The 8,632-nt window shown below is 37.1% G+C and overlaps 1 pseudogene; it reads left to right on the top strand.

Moving 5' to 3' along the window:
• Positions 1 to 5,685: 5,685 nt before the first annotated feature.
• Positions 5,686 to 6,613, top strand: LOC108391933 (olfactory receptor 14C36-like; annotated as a pseudogene).
• Positions 6,614 to 8,632: the final 2,019 nt, after the last annotated feature.

Raw genomic sequence — 8,632 nt, 5'->3', positions numbered from 1 at the left:
ATTGGCCAAAACTCCCAAACCTAGGAAACTGGGAAGGGGTCCTTTGGCAGCAGTGAGAGCTCCTGTAGGAATAGTTGCAAATAACAACTGCTGTGTCCCTCTGAGGCCTGTTCTTCCTGAAACATCTTGTTCCAGAAAACGAATTAGCAGGGATGTTTCAACTTAGAAACTTGTGATCTAAGTTCCCCAATAAACCCTTTCCTGGCTGGCTATCTGCCCATATTATGAAGAAATAGTTTATATGATAAACTCTCTTCCATTCATATAGCAAAATGTAACACATTCTGCCTTCTTTGATTCATGAAATCACACAAAAAAGTATTTAAATAGCACATTGTGTATAAAATAAATGGTCTCCAATGTAATATGGAAACTGAACTTTTACCTTAATAGTCAAATAAAGCACCACTAACAGGACTTCAAAATATACTTACATAAATAAACAATTTTTAACAAAAGCACTGCTGTAAGAACCTCAATTCATGAAGGACAGAAGAATAAGGGAAGTCATTAGAACCTCAGATAAACATTTAAAAAGCTGGAGAGTTCATTAGAGAAACAGGCACATCTATTGAGAAAGAGAAAATAGATAATTTAGTACACAACTAAAAATACCAATGTGTGTCTATCTCTGTGTTTGTTGTGCAACCCTGTACAGATCATTTACAAAGAGACATTATATATGTTTTGTTGAGTGGGAGTTGTGTTTCCTCTCTCTCTATGAAAGGTGTCAAGATTTGTAATTTTAGTGTTACATTCTTTTAGAGAATTTCCTTATTTTTGACAGCTTGATGTAATGGATTCATACAGCATTATATTACAATATCAAATTATCACCAATAGTGTGTCGATTACCTTTACAATTCTGGCAGTTTAATTTAGGTTAAAATTTTATATATTTTAACTCCATTCTTTCTTATAATAGTCTATGATAACAACTAAAAAGTGAAGATTTAGATTCTTAAAAATAAAACAACAAATCAAACAAAAAGAACGATCTCAAATCCTTTAGGAAGCATAGAATTTTTCTTATCTATTGTGCTTATAAAGACACATTCCACACCTTCAGAATTTTCAAATGGATGACTGTCAGTTTCAGCAGTTAGCCTCTAGGACAATCTCCTCTGTGTGGTCCTTCAGGGCAGCTATACAGAATTTCAGCATTTTATCGGGCATACCTCACAGGGGAAATTTACCATCCCAACAGCAGACTTGATGTTCCATTATTATATTGAACATTTAGAAAATACTTTCAAGTCATTGACTCAGGCCTGTCATGCCTGACATGCTGCTGTGAATGATCAGGGTTATGGCCCACATGCCCACACTGCACGTTCTGCTTACTTTGGCCTTGAGCCCGGCTTCCTTGGGGGCAGGGAGGAGATATCTTCACAATGATTCTCTCCACTCGGACGTGCCCCTGCGCTCTCTAAACCTGCCCTCTGCCCTCTGACCCCTGCGAGCACAAGCCTTCCCTCTGCAGATCCCTCGGTAGTGGTGACCCCGCACCTGCACCGACCCCTCTGGCCTCTGACCGGTGGTCCATCCAGTGAACAGACTCGGCACAGGGGGAGTCAGGCTCCTCCCGGTCAGCCTCTGTTTTGAGCTGTGACGGTAAGTGACTAAAGGCTAGACAGACACTTTCATCTTTGGTTCTTGCTTTACTCAGCTTCCCGCCACCTGGCGCCTCACCTGCCTGTGCAGCTCAGGGGACCGGATGCGGTCCATTCAATCACTCGGGAGGGTGGGGACACGTCACGTATGAACAACTGTATTTGACAGACAAGGATCAAGACCGTCTCACCGGGAAGATCAGGGCGGACACAGGAAATCAGGGCTCCATGAATATACAGTATGATCTGGGAGATCCATGCAGATGTCCCCAGTGAACGCGAAGAGACACACATGTTCCCTGATGTCATTCTTTTATTAACTTAGAAATCTTGCGGGAACGTTTGTGTGTGACGCCATGTCCACCTATTCACTCACTGCCTCCATTCCTACTCGCGCGGCACTCACCTGGGCTCCAGAGATCATTGCCTGCTTCAAATGACCCCGGGCAGCTAGCCAACCCTGAGCTGTAAGGACTGTGTTCCCAGGGGCTTTGCAGTTCATGACACAGATTTGTCTATAATACTACATAAAGGAGACCATGATTGGCCTATTCCACACATTTTTCAGCTGAAGACGTTCTCAAATCCTGTCTACATAATCTGCATAAACCACTTTAAAAATGTTGATTTTGGGAGCCTCACAATAGCGATTTTTCCTCCCTTTTAGATGAGGAACACACCACACAGGTGTAAGTACTCTGTGTTCACTCTTGTTACTGCTTTCCACTTACCTTCCTTCACCTTTACCCTCCTCCCTTCACCTTGCAACGTGATCTCTCTATAGAAGACTTACAATTTATTAATAATAATGCAAGTTTTTATTTTCAGTAACTGAATCTTGAGTATTTTATGAGTGTCTTCTTTCTTTTTAGGTATTCCTGTTATAGAAAATATGTCTTTTTAAACCTAATTACCAATATAAGATGTATTTCAGTTAAATGATAAGTAGCATTTAAATATAAAAGTAGATTGAAAAAGCTGAACAAGCAGCTATAAAATACTACGAATTTAATGATCTAAAGTTGCTTCTTGGAATTTGTTCAACTATATTTGAGTATTATTATAAATCTCAAATTAAAATCATACACTATAATTTCATTATAGAATCAAAATGAAAGAATTGATAGTGATCTGTGTTACTTCAGCTTAGGTTATTTGAATTTCTACTAGATTATTAATGTATAGTAGACATGGATGTTAAAAGTATAAATTCTTACACAAAAAAATCAAATATCCTAATTCAATATTAAATACTGGGTGTTGGATCTTTGTATTCATAGTGGCTTAGCTACTTTTATGAGGTTAGGCATAAAATGTCAAATATGTTTAAGTAAATATATTGATATCCATAGAATAACCTCCTAGTGAACGATTACTGACTGTTTTAAGGTAAATTTATCAAAGAATGTAGAAATATTAAGCATAACTACTAATCTCAAATATTAAACTTTTATCTATTTTAAATCATTTACAATCATCGATGATTGAATTTCTGCAGAGGTCTGCAAAATAATCATTACCTTAATTTATTTATGTACTTGTGCCTGGTACGTGATTTATAGAAATTTAGGAATATTTAATTTTAGTAGAATATTCATTCTCTCCTCCACTGAAATTTAGAAAATAAAATGATCTGTTAGTGAATACTATTTATTGCAGTCAGGCATTCTACCTATGTCATGAATAATTAGTTCTTTTGACACTCGAATTGAGGAAATTCACTGAAAACAAATAGATAATTTATTCTTGAATTTGTTTCTTGACTATCAACATTCATAGATGTTGAAAAACACTTTCAGGTGTATATACTAATGAGTATTATATATATAAGTATATATTCATATATACAAATGCATGTCTATGTAGATGTGTATGTATTTACAATTTGAAATGTATATGAATACCAGGAGCAATGTTCAAAGGCACATGTGAGAGTCATATTGTTTGCCTCGATGTTTCTCAGTGTGTTTATAAATAGCACTGATTAATGTCATTTAACATGGGGAATGGTAATTTAAAAATCTTTTATAATCTGTTGTCTCTCATCTCAAGTAATCCATTTTAAATTTGAAGGGAAGTATGGTGCATTTCATTATTTTTAAAAAATGAACAAGACTATATGAAGCATATAATTCTTTTATAGTTACCAAATATTGACTTAAAAAGGAAAGAATTTAAAAAGATGTCCATTATTATTTCTGGATTTGGACATAGACTCTTTTATCTTACATCTACAGATCTTTCATTTCTACTTATTTTTTCATTTACAGTTCCACCATGTTTTTTTCACCTGCAAATTTCCCTTAAGGATTCACATAACTTATATCCCAGGTATGTTTATTTCAGTCTAAATTTTTATGGGTGTACTATTCAAAAATAACCATATGTTTTGCTAAAAATTGGAGGGCTTTGTAAAGAAATTAAATTTCTTTTTTTATTTGTTGAAGTAGTTGAGGTCTGAGCTAAGAATGATATGGTTGTTTATATATATTTCTTTTCATATTTGATTCTTATATATCTATCTGCTTAATGCTACATAATCTAGTTTTTATACTGTTATATATGAGTGAAAAGAAATTTTCTATTACTATTTTTGTCACATAAAGAAAAGAGTGCATCAGTAAGTTCAATCAACACAAGCTAGTGGGCAGTTTACTAAATTTGTTGAAGATACAAATAGTATATGGTTTACAATAAACAATCAAAATGTCTGTATTTCTACGACACCTTGAAGGTTTAAATATGTATCTTAATATTCCATATAATCATTCTGAAAATGTAGAAATATTACACAGTGTCTAGTATTTTTTTAGGACCCATAAATTTCTGAAATGTTAAATACTTGTGTTCATATATATTATATCTTACCCTCATAATAAAGCACCTAAAAGGCATATGTTTTCCTTATTCTAATAAAACCTCAGTGCTTTAAATATTTTTAAATGATTATGAGTAATCAGTAAAAAAGTAGTTGTTACATTAAGATTTTAGTTTTTATGTTTTCTATGTGGTCAAGAGTTTTGTTTTATAGCTATGTATTTAGTTATTAATTTGTACTGGTAGACTAATCCCTTTGAGAGCTAGTTATCTGTAAGTATTGAGAATAATATGAGGAGATTATTATCTTAAAATATGTTTTTTCTAACTTTTATGGATTCATTTACTAATAAATTACAAAAAGTTCTGGGCTTATTTTTATATTGATATGTCCCTATATTTGTCCCTATATATGTCCCCAATTGATATGAAATGTTATATTAATTTCAGATATACAGAATAGTGATTTAAAATTGTTAAACATGAAATAATCATCATGATAGATTTAATTACCACCCATCATCATACAATATTATTAAACTATTATTGGCCATAAACCTATGGTATAAATACATCAGAGTGATTTATTTGTTTTATAACTAGAAGTGTCTCTTAATCCCCTTCACGTTTTTTGTCCACCTATCATCCCCATGCCCTCCAGAAACCACCAAATCTCTGTATGTATATGTTTCTATTTTTTTAATATCTTTGCTTTGTTTTATAGATTCCACATATAAGTGAAATTAGTTGGTATTTTTCTAACTCTGTCTGATATTTTACTTGGCATAATGCTCTGTAATTGTATCCCTGTGGATGGAAATGGCAAGATTTCATTCTTTTATAAGGTTTGAGTATTATTCCACTTATAATATGCCCCCAAATTATGCATTCATTTATTATATATTTTAACTATATATAAAACTTATTTGAATTAATGAAATCTTTATTAAAATGATAAAATTCATGGTCTGTACATTATTGATAAAGTATAAGCACTGCATACATAACCAGACATGATGGGCCATCCCCACCCTTATCGCTTAGGATTTTGCCCTAAGAAGAACTCAATAGTCATAATAAAATTAGTAGATTATAAAACTAAAAATATATATTTACTATGCAGAAAGACAACTGCATAAAATGGAAGGAAATATTTTCAAATAAAATTCTTAAGTTATTTTAGAAAAAGTTTTTAGGAATCATGACTTTCATGATTTATCCTTTTGTTTTCTAGGTCAAACACTATTTCCAGAAAATGACCAATTCCACCACGGTGACTGAGTTTCTTCTCATGGGATTTGCTAATAGGGAGCTAAGGTTCCTTCACATGATGTTGTTCCTACTGATGTACTTGGCCACCTTGTTAGGGAATATTCTCATCGTCTCTGCCACCACATTTGACCAGAACCTTCACACACCCATGTACTTCTTTCTCAGGAACCTGTCCATCTTAGACATGTGCTACATTTCTGTCACTGTGCCCAGTGTCTGTGTCAACTCCCTCACTGACAATAGGGCCATTTCGCTTGCTGAGTGTGCAGCTCAGATATTTTTCGTCATTTATTGTGCATTTATAGAAATTCTGTTCCTCACCATCATGGCCCATGACCGCTATGTGGCCATCTGCCGGACCCTGCACTACCCCCATCATCATGAATCAAAGAGTCTGTGTCTGGACAACACTGGTCTCCCTGCTCAGTGGTCTGATCTACGCAGGTGTGCACACAGGGAACACATTCCGGCTGTCCTTCTGTCAGTCCAACGTGGTCCATCAGTTCTTCTGTGATGTCCCCTCTCTGCTGAGCCTCTCCTGCTCGGACACTTTCAACAATTTCCTCTTACTTATTATCTCTGCCATTGTGGTCTGTGGTGGCTGCTTTGTCTTTATCATCATGTCCTACATTCACATATTTTCCACCGTGCTGAAGTTTCCAACCAGAGAGCGAGGTAAGGCCTTTTCCACGTGTGTCCCTCACATCCTGGTGGTGTCCATCTTCCTCGTCACTGTCTCCTATGTGTACCTGAAGCCTTCAGTAACATCCGAAACCATCCAGGACATGATTCTTTCTGTATTTTACACCATAGTCCCTCCATTCTTGAATCCCATCATCTACAGTCTTAGAAACAAACAGGTCAAGGAAGCTGTAAGAAAAGTACTAAAAAACTTTTCTTCTGGAAAATGATAAAGTTCCAATTCAAGTCCATCCTAATGTCACTGAATGAGCTCCAAATGTTTAGAAAACAACTGTCTTACTGAGTTTTATATATTCTCTTGCTCTCTATAAAATCACACACTTAATTCCTCTGTAATTGTTTCATAAAGTTCATTATGCTTTATATTATCCTTTCAATTTTTCCTGTATAAAATACTGCTTTTACTGTCTGCTTTAGTGAATATGTATAATAAATGATATTGATAAAGATCATTTTACATTTATGTTTAGGATTCACCAAATATTAACAATCTCAGTAATGCCTCAAAGGAATCCTTAACAAGTCAAATATGGATATAAACTATAGGTTCTATTATCTGAATTTTTTCAATAAAATGTAATATAAATATATAAATAATATAATCCTTAATTATAGGGATTTGTGTGTTAGAAAATTAAAATTAAATTAGAAATTATAGCTCATGATATATATTGAATCAAAACTAGTAAGTGATATGGGTGTAATAGGAAAAAAATGTCCTCTGCTGTTTAGTTTCTCTTAGAGTCCACAAATAAGTGAAATCATATAGCATTTTTCTTTCTCTACTTGCCCCATATCACTGAGCATAATACCCTGTAGGTCATCCATGTTGTTGCAAATGGCAGTGTGGGATAAATGGAAGATGTCACCCAGAATTTCCCGCCTGACCTTAGTCCATTTACATAGCAATGGATGTTTACCATGGCAGAGCCTCTCGTTGGTCAAGGGCAAGGAATTGAGAGATAACAGCCATTCTCTCCTTCCCTCCATTTCTGGTACCTAACTGGTCTGGCTCACACCAGTCACCAGGGCCACACTATGAAGTTGCTGCCAGAAGGGGTGGCCAGGGAGGGGAGGGCACAAGCCATGGCCAGAGGCGACACATGGTTTAGGGCCTGGCTAGTGAACCCGAGCAAGCTGTGAGTCATGAACTCTTTCACACCCACTTGCCCTTCCCCTTGTCCTCCTTTACTTTTCCCAGATTCATAGGGAGCTTGTCCAAGGCTTGGGAACCCCCTTCCTCCTGGAGCTACATTTTGGAAAGAGTTAGCAGGGTCCAGTGAACCTGAAATCTGTCTTCATGGCTGTGTTGGGGAAATACCCAAGGAACCCCCTATGGATGGTGGAGATTCACCCAGGGATCCCTCTGTGGGAGGTGGGAATTCACCTGGAGATTCCCCAGTGGGTATTTGGTATGGGATAAGGTACCTCCTAGAGGAGTGGGCTCCTGGGGAAGGGTGGTGATGCAGGAGGCAGAGGAGTTGGCCCTCTGCAGAATAGGGGGATCCTTAGGGGAAATGAGTGGCCATGCAGTGGCAGAAACATGCAGTGGTTGTTTCTTACAGCATTATAAATGGTTACCAAGGAAAGAGATACACTTCAGCATCAATTGGCAGAACAGGAAAACAAGTTGTGGGATGCTCTGTAAAAGGAATGAAAGCTATTGAAAACTCAGATTAACCTGCTGAGAGACATGCTAGTGGCACAGGAGGGAGCCCCAGAAAAATGCAGGCTGTAAGAGGTCATGGGAAAGGTGAAGGAAGGGGCAGTACCTTAGGCTTGGAAATGGTAGACAAGATGTCAGGGGAGGTGGAGCCAGGGAAGGACGAGGGGATGTGGCTGAGGGGGTAGCTATTACTAAGGTTGCAGCCTGAGACACCAGCCATTCCCATACTGACAGCCTGCCCAGTTGTAGTTAAAAAAACAAAGACACAGAAACCACAGGTTCCTTAGGGACAGAAGCACCCCGCCCCCCCGCACCACTAGGTTGTGGAGCACTCCATGATGCACCCATATACCCTGGCTGAGCTGGTGGATTTGAGCACCCAGTTTAGGAAGAAGACCTCAGAGCCTCTGACCACATGGCTTTTGCACCTTTGGGATTTAGGAATAATTGGCATTGTCCTGTCTGGGTCAAAAATGGGTTAACTGGCTTCCCTGATGGCTCACCCCTGTCTCCAGCAGAGATTTCAAAATGCTTATCAGACCTGAGGAGGTCGTGCACTTTT

The sequence above is a fragment of the Manis javanica genome, chromosome 14 (assembly GCF_040802235.1).
Source record: "Manis javanica isolate MJ-LG chromosome 14, MJ_LKY, whole genome shotgun sequence".
NCBI classification, from domain to species: domain Eukaryota; kingdom Metazoa; phylum Chordata; class Mammalia; order Pholidota; family Manidae; genus Manis; species Manis javanica.
This window is presented reverse-complemented; position numbering and strand designations above follow the sequence as displayed.